This window comes from Crotalus tigris, unplaced genomic scaffold, assembly GCF_016545835.1.
Source record: "Crotalus tigris isolate CLP2741 ecotype Arizona unplaced genomic scaffold, ASM1654583v1 scf7180000017568.12009008, whole genome shotgun sequence".
Classification (NCBI taxonomy): domain Eukaryota; kingdom Metazoa; phylum Chordata; class Lepidosauria; order Squamata; family Viperidae; genus Crotalus; species Crotalus tigris.
The window spans coordinates 7,639,294-7,657,656 of NW_024096478.1; the positions used below are offsets into that span (position 1 = coordinate 7,639,294).

General features: G+C 36.4%; 1 protein-coding gene across 8 annotated transcripts in view; it reads left to right on the forward strand.

Annotated features, from left to right (window-relative positions):
- The window catches only part of HTR4 (5-hydroxytryptamine receptor 4), a 238,347-nt gene that overhangs the window by 18,660 nt on the left and 201,324 nt on the right, over nt 1-18,363 (forward strand). For 5 of the 8 annotated variants that reach the window (XM_039352885.1, XM_039352833.1, XM_039352868.1 and 2 more), the window contains exon 3: nt 17,764-17,854. The exons of the other annotated variants lie outside the window; for them this stretch is intronic. The gene's annotated coding sequence lies outside the window, so the exon portion shown is untranslated. The remainder of the gene's footprint in view (nt 1-17,763; nt 17,855-18,363) is intronic. 8 annotated transcript variants of the gene reach the window in all.

The following is an 18,363-nucleotide window of genomic DNA, read 5'->3' on the forward strand; positions in this document are numbered from 1 at the left end:
GCCTTCCTGATTACTACTTTATTATTATTATTATTATTATTATTATTATTATTATTATTATTATTATTATTATTATTATTATTATTATTATTATTATTATCCTATAACTTTTAGATTGCCGGGGACAGGAATGTTCTGTATTAATTAACTCACTGTGGCTTCTCTTTTTGGATGCCTTGCTCTTCTTGCATGACTGATGTGTAATAACTGATTCACACTTTCCCCTGTCTCGGACCACAATCCCCTGCTTATTTGAATTATCATCATCACAACTACCTTGACCTATCTGTTTAGTGACATATATTGTGATATATAATGATATCTATCAGTTCGCTGATTTGTTGTTTGATTATCTTTTCCAGAATCTTCCCAGGTATTGAGGTCAGGCTGATAGGTCTGTAATTTCCTGGGTCCTTTTTTTTTTCTTTCCCTTTTTTGAAGATGGGAACTACATCAGCTCTTTTCCAGTCCTCTGGTAGCTCCCCAGTGCTCCAGGATCTTTGAAAAATATAGTTCAGTGGTTCTGAGATCACATCTGCCAGTTCCTTGAGAAGCTTGGGGTGTAATCCATCTGGTCCCGGTGATTTGAACTCGTCTAGGCTGGACAGGTGTTCATTTACCATTTTCTTGCCTATCTTAACTTGTATTTCTATTTTGTTTTTTAGGGCACTATTTTTGATAGGTTGGTCTGTTTTTTCCCTTTGTGTAAAGACAGATGTGAAAAACGAGTTAAATAGTTCTGCTTTCTCCCTGTTGCTTGTCTCTTTCTTGCCACTTTTACCCACTAATGGACCAATCGTTTCCTTCACTTTTTTCTTGTTTTTTACATGTTGAAAGAAGCTTTTTTTGTTATTTTTGACTTTGGTTGCAGGCCTTAGTTCATTTTGAGCCTTAGCTTTTGAGCCTTTCGTCTTTGCAGGCTCAGGCTATTTGCTGATATTCTGACTTAGTTATGTGTCCCTCTTTCAACTTTCTATACTTGTTCTTTTTATCTTTCAATTGATCAGAGAGTTCTTTATGCAGCCATGCTGGTTTCTTTTGAGAGCTGTTATTTTTCCTCTTTGTTGGTATTGTGCTAGACTGGGCCTTCATTATCTCACTTTTCAAAATTTTCCAAGCCTCTTGAGTGGTTTTCCCCTGGAGGATTCTCATCCATGGAATCCTTCCCAAACCCTCTCTAAGTTTATTGAAATAAGCTCTCTTGAAGTCCAAGACTTTAGTTTGACTGTGTTCTATTGCTTGTGCTTCCATAATGTTGAATTCTAATATTGCATGACCCCTTCCTCTCAAGGTTCCTATGGCTTCAACACCTTCTATCATTTCATCTCTGTTAGTGAGAATTAGGTCCCAAATGGCTAATCCCCTAGTTCCCTTCTCTACTTTTTGGGAGACAAAGTTGTCTGCTAAGTTTGTCAGGAATCTGTTTGATCTTCCACTTGGTGCAGAGTTTTTCTCCCAGTTGATGTAAGGGTAGTTAAAGTCCCCCATTACTATTGTGATGTGCTTCCTACATACCTTAGTTAGCTGACTAGCAAAAAGTTCATCTATTTCCTGTGTTTGGTTGGGTGGCCTATAGTTTACACCTATGGCAATGTCATTTCCCCCCTTTTATATTGACCCGTATACATTCAGGGCAATTTCATCGTGCTCTATTTCTGTAGAGATGTAGTTATTTCTTATATAGAGAGCAACTCCACCTCCTCTTTTATTTGGTCTGTTTCTTTTAAATAATTTAAATCCCTCTAGCTGTGTGTTCCATTTGTGGGTTTTATCCCACCATGTTTCTGTAATGGCAACAATATCATATCTGCCCTCATTAACCTGAATTTCTAGTTCACCCTGTTTGCTGTTCATACTCTGTGCATTTGTGTATAGACATTTGAGTCCTTTACAACCGATCCTGTGTTTACGTCCTACATAACCTGTGTGGTGCCTGAATTCCCCTAATGTCTTACTACCTATTTGGTTAGTGCACTTTGTGTGGCATTCGCTATTAAGAGTTTGATTTTGCTTGACAGCAAGGTTGATGTTCTTGTCCACACACACATCTATGTTACATGCACTGATAGCCCTATAATTTTTAGATTGCTGGGGACAGGGATGTTCTATATTGGGTAGCTCCCCTCTGTTTAGTTTAAATATGCCTCCAGAAAATCTGTGAATTTATAACCAAGTAACTCAGTCCCTTTCTTTGATGGATGCAAACAATCTCTTTTGTACATTTTTTCCATTGGACCAGCTGCTGACATCGTGACTAATATATCCAAAGCCTTCTCCTTTACTCCACTCCTTTAGCCACATATTGAATTGTGCTATACGCTGGCCTTTTCCATTTTGGTCCTTATACACTGGTAAAACCTCTGAAAAAATAAGCCTACATCCTATTCTGCTAAGTTACTGCCCCAGGCTCTGGAACTCATGTAACATAGATGTGTGTGTGTGGATAAGAATATCAACCTTGCTGTCAAGAAAAATCAAGCTTTTAATAGTGAGTTCCACACAAGTGCACTAATCAAACAGGGCTAAGAAAATAGGGGAACTCAGGCACCACACAGGTTGTGTAGAAAGTAAACACAGGGTCAGTCATACAGGACTCAAATGTCTATACACCAAATACATAAATTCCACAAAGTGCAATGTTAAATGTTTTGTATTGACTAAAACCTGTAGCTTCTTCATCTCTTACCTAAACAAGCTTCTACATGGAATTATATGTCAGAAACTCATCCCTTTTGTAACTGAATTAATGCAATATAAAGCCAATGCGTTTCCCAGTGTAATTAATGTATATCTAGACCTTTTTAAAATAGGGTTAAATGTCCTGGGTCACCCCGGAAGTGTAGCACTAGCAATAGCACTTCGGCTTATATACCACTTAATGGTGCTTTACAGCCCTCTCTAAGCAGTTTACAGAGTCAGCTTATGGCCCCCAAAAATCTGGGTTCTCATTTTACCGACTTCAGAAGGATGGAAGGCTGAGTCAATCTTGAGCTGGTGAAAATCGAACTGCTGGCAGTTGGCAGAATTAGCCTAACCATTTGTGCCACAATGGCTCTTAAATTCAATGGATCAATATTCTTACCAAGCAATAACACTAATGTCTTAAAGTATAATAAGAGTTGTATAGGATTCCCCACATCCTGATTGCATTGACTTCAGTGCACACAATCATATAAAATTACACTGAATGGAAGAAGAACAATGTAATAGCAAGAAATATCCCAATGAACTTTCTGCCCCTGGATTCCTCAGGATCTTTAAAGGCCCTGGATATAGCTGTCTAATTCAAAGACGATACAGTATGTGCAAGAACATGGCATGTTATGAGAACGTTGAAAGACGAAAAGGAAACAAATACATTCAATGTGATAGTTGAGGGAGTAGACCGAGCACTCTAAGTAGACAGCATGAAATAGCTAAATTTTCATTTATGATAAGAAGTTCCAAATAATTGGTATTAGGTTTATAATTCTTTTGATACTGTAAATCTTTCCAATTCATTACAGTACTAAATGTATAGTTACAGCATCTGCCTAAGCAGCTATATGTTCTGGGAGATGATATTAAATACAATTTGGCATTGACTTCATCCAAACCATATGAAATTCTTCATTCTACTTTGTACTTCCGGTGGGAAGAACTTGTCAGGCAGCATTTCAGTTCTTTGACATTTGGTTATCCCTAGAGAATTGAAAATGAACAACAAATGATGTATTATTGCTAGAAGAAGTTGTTTGAGGATTTAAATGTAATAATGAACTTTATCTTGTTTCTGAATGCTGTTGTTCACCCTATCCAATTATTTTATGTTGTGCAATCCGCACAAAGGATTGTGCACTAATAATCAGACCCTTGAAACATGGCTTGATTGATAATTCTCAATTATTCTATTCGCTCAGATCTCCATGCAAGGAATTTTGTTTCCCTACCCAGTTCCTACATCGTCACATAAATAAGAACTAGCCAAAAGGGGAGGAACTGATGTGAAGATGGGAATTTGCAGTAAACTTGAAAAGGGCTAAATTTTCCTGTTACCCATCTATGGGAATTTTTATCTTTCAAAAAGAATTTTGTCATTGCTGTACTTGAAAAGGTCAAAGGGAGAGAGAGAGAGAGAGAGAGAGAGAGAGAGAGAGAGAGAGAGAGAGAGAGAGAGAGAGAGAGAGAGAGAGAGATATTGGGAAGTGTTATTTCCCCCTTTTCCTCATGCTTCTACTTGTTTTCTATAATTTTCTTGAGAGAAAGTGAATGATAGTTCTGTGTCTCTGAAAAAATCACAAATGACATAAAACTTTGCACCCAAATGTGTTATTTACATCGAATAATTGGCTTAGAAATGGGAAAACAGAAACGAGATTTTGTTGCCTGTTGTTTTTTGAGGGAAGCCAAAGACCATAATTTGGTAGTTCATTTTATAAAAGCTTCAGGGATCTGATAATCGAGAGAAGGTAAGTTAGATTGACCAGAAACTTGAACTGTGATCTTGTCTAATTGCTGTTGTGGAATGAAAAATTTACAGGTTGTCCTTGACTTACGACTACAACTGAGCCCAAAACTTATGTTGCTAAGTGAGGCATTTGTTAAGTGAGTTTTGTCCTATTTTAGGACCTTTTTTGCCATAGTTGTTAAGTGAATCATTGCGGTTGTTAAATTAGTAACATGGTTGTTAACTGAATCTGGCCTCCCCATTGACTTTGCTTATCAGAAGGTTGTAAAAGGTGATCATGTGACCCTAGGACACTGCAACCGTCAAAAATGTGAGTCAATTGCCAAGTGTCTGAATGTTGATTGTGTGCCCATGGGGATCTGTAATGGTTGTAAGTGTCAAAATGGGTCATAAGTCACTTTTTTCATGCCGTTGTAACTTCTAACTGTCACCAAATGAACTGTTGTAAGTCAAGGACTACCTGTACATCACCTCTCAAGCTGAATTTGAACCAGAAATTGGATTCACATATGGAAGAATATCGGATCTTTCTGTGCCCCATAAGGCATTTCTCAAATCCTTTGATGCTCAAAAACTTGATCTCCTAATGGTCTCATCACTATCCTAAGTGTGCAAGATTTGCTGCTGATTGGCAGCAAATCATCAATTCAATCCTAAGAAAGAATGGCTTTGCAGTGCAACTGCTTGATGCTGTGTTTCTTCCCCTCTGGCTGTGCTCTCCACATTGTAACAGGCAAAAAGAACATTTGGGAAGAATAACGAATATTTTCAAGTCAGTGCCAGGATTTAACTGCTTATATGCTATAATAAAAAGGGACCTGCAGTCTTATGCAGCTGATAGCTGAACAGACTAGTGTTTCTTTAATCAGCTTGAAGTGACAATAATAAATGAAACAGTTTATATCCTTTCCTGGAGTTCATGAGCAAGCATCACTTTCTGGAAGATAATTCTAAGTAATTAACATTTTTTTTCACATAAGGTTAGAAAGTTCCAATCCATACTGCTTTCCTCTGGGAAATAATAAACAATTCTCTTTATTTTAATTGTGCTGAATGGGAAGTAGACTCAAAAGTTTTCTAGGTATTTTTCTATTTAGATAAAAGTTTTTCTTCAAGTCAACTGCTAAATAAATATTCATGATTATTCTCTGTATGTTTATGCTTAGAGTTTCATCGGTCTGAATTCTTTATATTATATGGATAATATTGTTTGAAGAATACTCAGAAGATCAATTTTTAATGACATATTTGAGCCTAGATTACAGGAATCTGGCCCTTAGAGCTTAGGGGATCATAATCAAATGGGAGTGAGACAATTGTGCAATGCATACAAATTGTGTAGTTAAACAGTTATTTTGCTTTACTTTGATGGAACACAGCTGTTGAATACTCCAAAGCTGGATGAGTAATTTTAATCATAAGGTTTAGTTAGGAACAGCACAACATAATATCAGCCTTATATAAATACAGTGTCAGAAACAGGTGCTTGGTTATCAAACTAAATAACTAGTTAATTTCCAGCCAGTGCTGTTTGCCTAAGAAAGGGTTCTCTTATAGTATTTGACAAAATTGTTGCATAGAACATTTTTCTGAATTGGTTTTGAGCCAGCCTAAGCCTCATGAAGATAGTAAACTTGTGAACTAGAAAGGCATGCTACTATCCTATTACAAAGAGTGTGGGGAAGAGAAAAGGAAACATTATCTGTGTTGATTCATACTCTTGTTTATAATTCCCATGGCTCCCTATTATTTACTGGAAGTTTGAGGTACCCTTCAGAATGATGGAGAATGTGATATTTTGCTTTGCAGCGGTAGGCTACAGTGAGCAATGGTTTTCTACTTGATTTTAGTCTTAGGAGTGATGTACTTATATTCTGGTATTTCAGATACGTCAATAAAACAAATTATCATTTCCTGAGCATGGAAAGTTCATTGTCCAGCCTACGTAGAATATTCTGACTGCTCTTAATGGATTTGGCATTTTCCATGTTGACTTTCCTATTGCTTGAGAGGATTATTGCATTGCTTTATGAGCAAAGTTATATAGGTAGTCCTCAACTTACAACCTCAATTGAGCCCAAAATTTATGTTGCTAAGTGAGACAGTTGTTAAGTGAATTTTGCTCCATGTTATGACCTTTATTGCCACAGTTGTTAAGTGAATCACTGCAGCTGTTATGTTAGTAACAGGGTTGTTAAGTGAATCTGCCTTCTCTGTTCACTTTGCTTGTTAGATGGTCGCAAAAGGGATTGCATGACCCTGGGACATGCAACCGTCATAAGTAAGAATCAGTTGCCTAGCATCTGAATTTTGATCATGTGACCATGGGGATGTTGCTATGGTCGTAAGTGTGAAAAATGATCATACCTCACCTTTTTCAGGACCATTCTAACTTCTAACAGCCACTAAATGAACTGTTGTAAGTTGAGGACTACCTGTAAACTGATGTGGGGAAGAAAAAACGAAGCTGATTACTGAGAAAAACTTTCTGGAAAAAATTCTGTAGATATAAAGCATGCTAAGCAGTATTCAGAGATCAGGAAATATCAGCTCAGATAGTGTTTCTACAGGCCAGGACTGTAGAATAGACAACACAAACCTCTCTGTGTAATATTCCACGAAACCTTCCAGACATCTGCTTTCTGTCCCATTACCATATCTGAGCCATTCGGAGGAATTACATAGTGTTATTTCTAAACAGGAAAAGTCTGATCAGAGTAGATCAGTCAAGTTCTGAATAAGCAAGGTCTGGAATTCTCAAGCTTGGCAAATATTAGGACAGAGATGAAAAGGAAATCAGAACTTTGGACAATAAGGATGCTGTTTCACATCGCTGGGCTGCCATTCCCAGCATCCCAGCTCTGTGGTTTAAGCAGCTGGAAGTTGTTTGTCAGCAGTCGCAGAGACTTTAACACATACTCTAAGCTGATGGTCTTGTGTATGCTTTATTTCACTCCTTCTGGAGAAGGTCTTATGACAGTTTAAACACAAGTATCCTGGTTTTATTGTTTATTTGTTTTACACTTTGTCTTTCTGCAAACACATAATTCTTGCAAGAGTAAAAAAAATATATGAGATTTTGCTATGGGCTCATCTTCTGTGCTGGAAGTAAACTTATGCCTTCTAACTGGAGAAGCCCTGAATGAACTATTATTCCTCTGAGAAAGCAGCCTGAACAAAGCTAATTTCTGTGCCCTTATTAAACTCAGTTAGTAATGAAGTTTAATAAACTGAAATGTTCTTGATCAGCATAACTAAAATATTAAACCACACTATGCTGTATCTGTCTAATTATGACATATAATAGTGTGTCAACAACTGTCTGTGTTATGTCCAGCTTTTTATAAAAACTTTAATTGCATGTGATTTCCCAAAGTTAACTTAAAAAAAACACAACTTTATGAATTTTGATCTTTTTCTACACACAACACTGGAAATTTATCTGAGTATGTTACACCATTGTCTTAAGAAAATATTGCACCATCACAGTATCAGTGTTTAAAAAATGATAGTTTTATACTGAGCCTCAACAACTAAGTGCTTTCATGAAAAAAAGAAGGAAGTTGGACTGCTGTTACACTAGCCTATGCTGTTGGTTCCTATGGACTTAGCACATGGTATGGTACAATGAGATTGGAAAGAATGCAATCAGTTTGTGGGAGAACACAGTTTAATGACAGAGGAAAAAATTATTTTGCCATTTTCTATGCTAGATTAAATCTGCATAGTTTGGGGTGGCATTTGTATAAGGGGAGATGAGAGTGATTGTTTACTTTTTGTACAATCCTGTTTCATCATCCCAGATTGTAGAAGGGATTAGAGAATTATCAGTTTCAGCAACATTGCATTACATTGGTTATTTCTAATCTCTAACATTTGGCATCATCATATATGATTAATTTATCCAACAGATACTTCAATAAGAAAAATTGCTTGCTTTATATAAATTAGCATCTTGATTATATGCTGGCAGATATTTAATTTAATTTGTGGTGGTTTTAAAAAAATGCTATAACAAAAAGGGCTGAATGATAGCCTCCTTTTAGTAATGCTATACGTTGCTGACAATCTGAAAATGGGGAGGTCCAAAGATGTTTTATATTAAAGTGTAACAACTGGTTGCGAAGAAGAAAACAAATAGTTTAGCTGAAAGACTCCTTTATTTATCCTGTCTTCAATGGCCTTCGGCATCATAGGTACTGAGTGCTAAAACGGAAGATGAAGGTATACTAACTTAGAAATGTTAATTTCTAACACTATTTTGGATACACTATTTTTAATTAGAGGTAGGATTAACAACAGGATATGACTCAGTTATTCCATTGATAGGAAGAAAAGGTTTAAAACTCCCTGTCCAGCTTTTAGGACAGTGGTTCTCAACCTGTGGGTCGGGACCCCATTTGGGGTCGAACGACCATTTCACGGGGGTCGCCAAACAAGGCTGTCCGCCATTTTTTCCCCCTTTTCTTTGGCCATGCCCCTGGCACCCGGTGATGTATAAGTGGTTGGGGGTCACCACAACATGGGGAACTGTATTATGGGGTCGCGGCATTAGAAAGGTTGAGAACCACTGTTTTAGGATAACTAAATTGTAGAACTCTTTCAAAGCTTCCTAGTTTTTTTTGGGGGGGGGGTTGTTACACTATGTATGTATCTGATAATTCCTGAGATAATATTATTGTAAAATATAGGGCCAAAAATGAAATATTGTATAGATAAAGTACAATTCTTAGCAGAGCTCTGCTCTGTGTCGTACTGTTACCATCCTTCCTTCTAATAATATCCTACCCTTGAGATTAAATATTCCCTTTCAGTGTCAGCAGTCCTGTTTACATTTAGTGAAATAAACCATGAACAATTACTTGACCAGAATTGAAGAGTCAAGGAAGCAGACAGGAATCTGCAGTTTTGTCTCGAACTCTGGAAAAACTGTGTGCTCCACTTCCAGTTCCACTTCACGTACACAACAATAGGAAAGAAATGTACTGTATTAATTCTGCCATTTTTTTAAAAAATATCCTTGAATAGGAGTTCTTTTTAGATGAAAAAGACTATTCTCCCTTTTTAGAATTGCCATGATTATCTGTGTTCATCTGAATGCAATATTCTGCCACAGCCTACTCCAGAGTGTCACTGTGTGGCACATTAAGAACATAAATGCATGATATTTACATTTCAGGCCATTTGTATGAGATACCTTTATCAATATTTTCAAGGTCTCACCTGGTTCCGACTTATGTTGGAACCCAGTCAGAAAATATATCAGGTGCCTGAAGATCTTAGTTTGCACAAATGGGGGCATAAGATGAATTGCATTGAAACCAAAGAGCTTCCATTGTTGAGATTGATCTAGAACAGCGGTTCTCAACCTGTGGGTCATGACCCCATTTGGGGTCGAACGACCATTTCACAGGGGTCGCCAAACAACGCAGTCTGCCATTTTCCCCCTTTTCCTTAGCTGTGCTACTCCCTTTTATTCTATTGGCTTTTGAAAGCCAATAGAATAGACTCTCTTGAATATTGTCTAATTCTATTGGCTTTCAAAAGCCAATAGGAATTGTCGAGGCTGTCTCTGTCCTGCTGAGCCCGCCAAAAGTCCCAGTCTGCAAACGGTGCTGCAAGTTGTCTGAAGCGAAGACGAGCTGTCTGGAAGTTTCCACCCCTCCCTGCTGAGCAACTACTAAAAATACTACTACTAAAAACTACTAAGTAAAAGAGGGCCAGGGGTGGGAGGTGGGAGGCCGGCGGGCGCAGGGAGGGTTGGTGGCACGCGTGGGGCCCAGTGGGTACCTTACCTCTCTTGGGCTGGGCCAGCTGGTGGCCCAGCCGGTGGTCACCCTGCGCCGTTGCTGCCCCTTGCCAGCTACGCCTCGGCCGGCGCAGCGGGCAGCACCACACATGTACGGCGCTTCTGGCAGGGAAAGTCCTCGACTTACAACCGGTTGGGTAGTCCTCAACTTACGACTGGCTGAGTAGTCCTCGACTTACGACCGGTTGGGGGGTCGCAGCAATAAAAAGGTTGAGAACCACTGATCTAGAAGATAGTTGATATTTGCTGATGTTGGATGTTCTCTGGAAAATGACAAAGAAAATGTGGGTGGAGTGATATTTTTAGTAAAATAAGACATGCTGGATTGATTGATCTCATAGTTTAGTTTCCTTACCTGATCTCAAGCTGTATTGCTTTTGTAGAGTCAGAAAATAAACTACCAGAGTATAAGGTCAACCGATATTAATTGCTGCATTTTGGAAAGGTAGTAGCTCTCTGGATTCTCTTTCTCTTGAATGTTTCTACTTCATGAGGACTTGGATGCTAACATGGCAACTTCCTAGAAGTACTAATCTGAATAATGAGAAAAAATTTAACGCAGATAGTAGAACTTACTGTAATGATCAGAAACAGATTGTTACTCTAATGGAGTGCCTGTATTTAGAAGTAAATTGGGTCCAAACTGATGCTCAGTCAATTATAGTTTATGGCCAATATTTTCAGTTTTATAAAATGTAGCCATAGAAACTGCAAACTAAAGATGGAAAGCAGCTGTGTATGCGAGAACAGAAGCCTTCTAAAGTGTTTAAACACACACACACACACACACACACAAGTTCTCTGGCTGCTTTGGCTGCTGAGGAAAATGATGCAGTTATTTTTATTTTCCTTTTCTAAGTGAATATTGGGATTATTAGCAGAAGAACAATATGAAATAAAAGAATTGCAATTCCTCTTTCTTTACCTTGTGACTTTTTTTTAGTTTAGTCTCCATCCTTAATGTTCCTTTGTTGCTTTTGAACTTGACGATTGAATATATTATACTTGGAAGGGACCTTGGAGGTCTTCTAGTCCAGTCCCCTTCTCAAGCAGGAGAACTTATATCATTTCAGACAAGTGACTGTCTAGTCTCTTCTTAAAAAATCTCCAGTGATGAAGCGCCCACGATTTCTGGAGGCAAGCTGTTCCACTGGTTGATTGTCCTCACTGTCAGGAAGTTTCTCCTTAATTCCAGGTTGCTTCTCTCTTAGATCAATTTCCAACCATTGTTTCTCATCCTTCCCTCTGGTGCTCTGATGAACAACATGACCCCCTCTTCTTTGTGGCAGCCCCTCAGATACTGGAATATTACTATCATGTCTCCCCCCTTTTTTTCTTTTCTTTAGACTAGCCAAACCCAAGTCCTACCCCACTGCTTACTTCTTTCCATGTGGATGTAGTGCCATTGAGAACTACTCGTTGAGTATGGTTTGTCAGCCATCTACAGATCCATCTGGTGATGATGTTTTCTATTCTACCTTTTTCTAGCTTACCAAGGAGTAGGTTGTGGTCTATTTTATCAAATGACTTACTGAAATCTAAGTATATACTATGTCTATATCATTTCACTGGTCTACTAGTTTAGTCACTTTGTCAAATAATGAAATAAGATTGGTTTGGCATGATCTGTTTTTAACTAACCTGTGCTAACTACTGGTTATGACTTTGTTTGCTTCTAGTTGTTTGCAGATTTGTTTTTTGATTATTTTTTCTAGGATCTTCCCAGGTATTGATGTTAAACTGATTGGTCTGCATTTCCTGGGTCCATTTTTCCCCCTTTCTTGAAGATGGGAACCACATCAGCCCTTTTCCAATCCTCAGGTACTTCCCTGGTGCTCCAGGATTTTTGAAAGATGTGGTATAATGGTTCTGAGATAACATCTGCCAACTCTTTCAGAACTCTGGGATGTAATCTGTTGGGTCCTGGTGATTTATATTAGTCAATGAAAACCTGGCAACGCTTATTCATCTTCCTTTAAAATTTTAGGGTTATGCTTCTGCACTGCAAGGATGATAGTGGTACTGTATCTCAGTGTATGTTTTTTTCTCCCTAGCAATTGCATTCAATAAATACATCCTTTATTGGAGACTCAGGATGTAGATTACAAGGATAAGACTAAGTTGACACATTGGTATTATGTGTTTGGTTATGAAGTAGTGAACTGTATGAATCTTGCCACTGTTCTTTATAAACCATGATTTACCTCTTCATACTACTTTGAAACCCAAGAGTCCAATCAGAATTTCCTCTCCCTTCCCAATGAAAAATATGGCAATTAACTCACAATCTGATTTTAAATTAGAACCATGTAAGCAGATTTAAGGTAAAATGAACGATGTGGCTTCTGTTGGATTTTGGGCTAAAAATCCAGATAACCACCAAGTGGCAGCAAAGAGAATGTTGATACTGTGTAGAGTCATCAAGATTTTTGTAATCCTAACAAAGCTACTGCTGAAGTCTAGCAATAAGTATTGCTCTTGGCTCCTTATGCCTTATTTAGTAAATTTGCCAGTTAGATGAATAGCACATGAGTCATTCTCAGCTTCTGTGACTTATGCAGTGAGCTCCCTTATCTCCATGGAGGAAGATGTTTGACTTATACACTTGGTTGATGATGGAAAATTGGGAGAAGTTGGCAGTGCAATTGAATTTGCCGTTTGTTAGTTCACAGTTAAGAACACTGATCCCTCTGTTTTTGCATTTCCAGATTTGTCATGATGACAGAAAGTTGCCAGAATAATAGACTAGTAGGTCTGTCTTTCTTCTTATGTTATTCCCTAATGATTTTTTAATGTGAAGATAATGACGGAATTAGTAGTAAGAAAGAGGAAATGAACTGCACTTCAAGGAATTTGTTATTTTGATCAATGGAATAATTCATCTGATCTGTGAACAGCAACTGGAGATGAGGCAGGCTGAAGGAAAGGAACTATTATGGATAGCTTATGTTCTCTCAAAAAGGTTGAATTTCTTGTGTAAATATAAATGATAGACAGATGGCAGATTTTAAATTGCATATTTAATGGAGGTGTCACCAGCTCCAAGATAGTTTTGTAATGCAGAAACTCAACAGAATTTTTTTTAAAACAAATAGGTTTATAAATCTGTTACACTATGAAGTAGCAGACATCAATAACTGATGAATATGCTTAGTAATCTTGAAAGGAATTGTGAACTATTAGAAATATATGATATATATATATATATATATATATATATATATATATATATATATGTATAAATCAATATTGGAATTAGGCTTATGTGTATTATTTCAGTATTCACTCTTCATTAGTTCATTTGTTACATTTCAATTTATTAAAGAATCAACATTGTAAGAGATAAAATAATATCAGAAATTGTTTAATGATATCCTTTGAAAGGTGGGCAGTACAAATCCATCTATTTAAAAGATATATAGACAGGGGTAACACATTGGCAATATCATATGAAGATATTTAATCCTAATAAGATCAGTTGAAACTTAAGGAGTAAGCTTAACAATGGCAAAATGGAGTAACTTAAGCTTTTTAGAAGTAGGGCCTTTGACACATGCAGGATAATTACTTTGAAATATGTAGGTTCTATAGGAAGCTAGATGTGATTGCAAGCAGGAGGAAATATAAAAATAAAGATAGGGCTAATGTCAGCAAAAGGTCATGGTTAACAGGTATATGAAATATAACAGCTTTTTCCTGGGATGGGATGAACTGAAATGTATTCTGTTTAGGTGCTTGGGGTGAGCAGGTGGGCTTTTGAGTGGATAGGGGTGGGGAGGGGGATCAGCTTCGTGAGAGGGTATAAATCTGTGATTTTAAAAATTGTGTGTGTGGCTTAATCTTCTATGTAAGTTTAAGACCACCAGCCTTTGCAAAAGCTTTCTTTCAATAAAACTTTGTTCCTGGAATCCCAAATGAGTTTGTTTGTCTTTGGAAATCTGAGCCACATTCCAGACAAACAATGAAATTAGAAATAAAATAGTAATCAAATGTCACTGTTCTTCTTCCATAAAGCTGATTTAAAAATTTGAGATTAGATAGGCTCTTTGATTTTCAGATTTGAATGTGATGCTGTCATTCCAGGGCATCCTGGTATTAAACAAGTCATATTAATCATATTCATTTAGAATTTATTGAAGTTTGGTGTTTTTAATATGCAAATAATTAATAGTTTTTTGGATAATTCTTTGTATCTAGAAAGTTACAAAATGTAGCATAAATCAAATTAAGTACATAAAAACAACCAAGCTGAAGGTCAAAGATTACAAGGACTATATGAAAACTAGTTAAACTTGAAAACAGAAACAGAACTTAATTAGAAAACAAAAATCAATGTGAACTTAAAAAAAAATAAAATCCAGCTCAGCTAGACTATGCATCTTTGTGTTTGCCAACTTCAGTAAGCATCTGGTTTGACTTTAACTTTGCAAAGTGATCTCACATGAATAGCACTTTAACATTTTATTTATCCATTAGAACTTCAACATATTAAACACCTACATCTTCCTAAGTAATTTGAACTATTTCTCGGACATTTTCCCTCCTCTGTAATGGCATCATGAGTTTGTTAGGCCTTGAAGATGAAACCATTGTGCCATTTCTATATTTACATCTGGTTCCACATACAGATATAATATAGATATATTGCTGACATATTAATTTTCCCCTATTCTCTATTATGTTATTGTACTTATTTGGTTTAGTATAGCAATTATCTTTTTGCTATTACCATAATAAATACAGAAACTGCTATAAAAGTGGACTGATTTTATTTTTTAAAATACTTTATTTATACAAAAATCTACCTGCACATCTTTAGTCCAAGGATATCATAATCAAGTTACCTGAAACAGAAACCATTCCCAAAATATGTCAAAAATGCCCCTAAAAGCCAATTCCTGTATTTTAAACTCCCACCCGACTTGGAATTTTTACCCATATATAAGTTTTAGAATTTAATGTTAGGAAAGCAACTGAATGTAATCTAGTTCCAGAACTCAATTTGTTCATATTTAGAAACTGAATCCAAATAGTTACACATTATGACAACATCAAGAAAAATGGCATAATCCCATATCCATGTATTCCAAATAAAAAAGAAATATTAGTTAGATTGAAAATACTAAACTCACAGTACTGTCCAATTAATTCAAGAGTAGTTAGAAGGTGCAGTGCTTATTTGGAAAAATACTATGTATAGGAAATGTCCAGGCTGAGGGGTCAAATGTGTCATCAGTCTTGAGTCCTTTCGCATCCACAAGAGATCTAAGTGCAGTCTGCTTTGAATTCCATTAACTCTTATATACCACCTATTTGCTTTGACTGTTAGTTGTTCAGATTCTTGCAGAGAGCATAAGCTTACAATAAACCTTTCTATTTATTTGAACTGCCTGAACGTTCTGATTTTCCTGCACTTGAGAGTATATTTATTTTGTGAACATCTGAATAATGTTTTTAAGATGGAGACAGGCTTCTTGAGATTTACAAAATTTAGGCTTGCAAGCTTAAATAAGGCGGAGTGGGGAGATTTAAAGTTTCACTTGATCACCCTGAAGAAAGCTTTAAGTAATAAAAGTGGTGGAAACTTAAGGGTTTTGGCTGTCTTGAGAGAAACCTGGGGAGTTTGTCCCAAATAGAGGTGGATTGTGGGGGAGGGGGGGGAAACAGAAGAAATGAACTCATTGCAATTTATTTAATTACACACTTAAAGGGAGTAACTATTGATATTAAAGCTATTTGTCCACTTTAAGCTTAAATAAAGTTGTTGTTCTTAAAAACCTATCCTTTTGTCTTTTTCTCTTTTACTGAGGGTGGGTGGTGGGAGGCATATAGGAACAAATTATACATAGTGTATCACTTTTGTGTCCCACTTTTGCAATTCAAAGTATACAATAGCCATATTATTTAAAGCAGATAAAATAAATACAGTTATTTTGTTTGTCAATTACTGCACGTTTGTTGAAATCGCCACAGAGTTCATCCCAGCTTTAACTGCTTTAAGCTGATCATTCTCTCTGTTATTAATTATTAATGATCAGTGTAGTTAGGTGTTATGGCCTGTGTTTTCCACCATGTATTAAAACAACTGAATTAACAGATAGTATAGCGGTGGGAGGTCTATTAATTGAATTATACCTACCTGTTAAAATAATAATTGTTATTCAATTCAATTAAATATTTCAATTGTCTCCAATAGGGGGGGAGGCAGTAGATACAATGATGTATCAATAATATTTTTTACAAACTCACAGTGGTTTGAATTTATTTTTTTTCTCCCGTTAATAAACAATTTGCTATAGATATATATTTATGTAACGAAATCCTCTTAGCCTTCTTATTATATATTAATCTTATAATACCATTAATCTACACAATTTAGCTAGACATATCTCGTTCTTATTTCATGTTTTGTAGCTTTATTATGCTGAATTAATTGAAATAAAATATAAAAATTAAAAAATTAAAATGAAGAATGCATATATAGAACAGTAATCCTGAAGTAATCCAACTTCCAAAATAAATAAGTAAAATTAAAATGAGGAGAAAAAGAAGCTACCACCTGGAATATCATGTTATGAAGAGAACAACTTCAAAAACATTGATTTTATTGCTTGAAAGTCTTTTTCCTTGCTCCTTTGTGAATATTTCTTTTTTATATAACACTGCATAAAGAGTAATCACTACTTTCAATTTATCCTTCTAGTAAATTCCAGTAAAGTATAAGAAAGTGACACATACTTTGAAAAAGTTATTTAGACATAGGTGACTCCTAAGACCTGTGCTTTTTTAAAGATTTTTTTTTAGCTTTTCAAGAAGTTGTTGTTGTTTAAGGTTTACAGTATATCACTTTCATGAGTGGCCTTCTTGCCAAAGGAATGATCAGATAAAGAAATCTGAGTCAGGGACAGAACTGCAACTACCTCAGACAAGTTTCTCCCTAATTTATACAAAGAAAAGGAGTGAGAATAAAAATTCAAACTTGCAAGGTTCTGTTACTATGACTTCCTAGTCTGGCCTGCCTTGATTTGCTGACAATGAATAGCATTCAATTTGATCTTTATTAGCTATTTATTATGTTTATTTTAAACATTCAGGACAAAATCCCATCTTCTACCATTGATCTCATAACTGCCCTGAAAGATTGTGACTAACCCATATCCATCCAATGATTTACAATGTTAAATAGGAAGTGAAATTTCTGCCCCTCACCATTGTAATGATATAGAGCAGTGGTTCTCAACCTTTCTAATGCCGCGACCCCATAATACAGTTCCCCATGTTGTGGTGACCCCCAACCACTTATACATCAGTGGGTGCCAAGGGCATGGCCAAAGAAAAGGGAAAAAATGGCAGACAGCCTTGTTTGGCGACCCCCGTGAAATGGTCGTTCGACCCCAAATGGGGTCCCGACCCACAGGTTGAGAACCACTGATATAGAGCTTTCTTAATAATGAACCCGCTTTCCTTCTTTTCTAATTTATGTTTCACGTCTTTGTTGTTTTTTTAGGAAAGGAGGACTGATGTATTATCAGACCATCCTTAGCAATCCCAAAAAACGAACATCTGAAATGATCACATCATCATATGAAGTGCCTAAAGTAAGTGGCAGTTTCTTGATAGAATACAAGGTAAAAATAACAGGTACATTAGCCCTAAGGCATTTCTGACATGGCTTATATAATATTCATAAAAGACATCCAAATTCTGTTTTCACTCCCCATTCCTTCTGAAAATAGAGATTTTATGAAATAAAGATTTCATAATCAAAGCACAGTTACTGCTTTCCCAGTAATATATATTTCAGTTCCTATTCTCATTACTTGGAATTCTCTGATGCACTTTGGCTGTGAAGTCAGTGCTTTTTTTTAAATGTATTTGAAACATTTCATATTTTAAATGTATTTGGTTGACGTGTAATTTAAATGCTCTTGAACTAAGGTCATATCCGGTATATTTTTTTGGCAGTGTGGAACTTCCACTGTGTCTTTCAGAGACCAAGCATAGCCTTAGTTCCCCTCTCTAAAGAAAAAGTTTCCTACCTCTGCTCTTTAGTGATTCCTACATCACGGCCACAGGCTGATCTGAACTGTGAAAAGCACTGCAAATC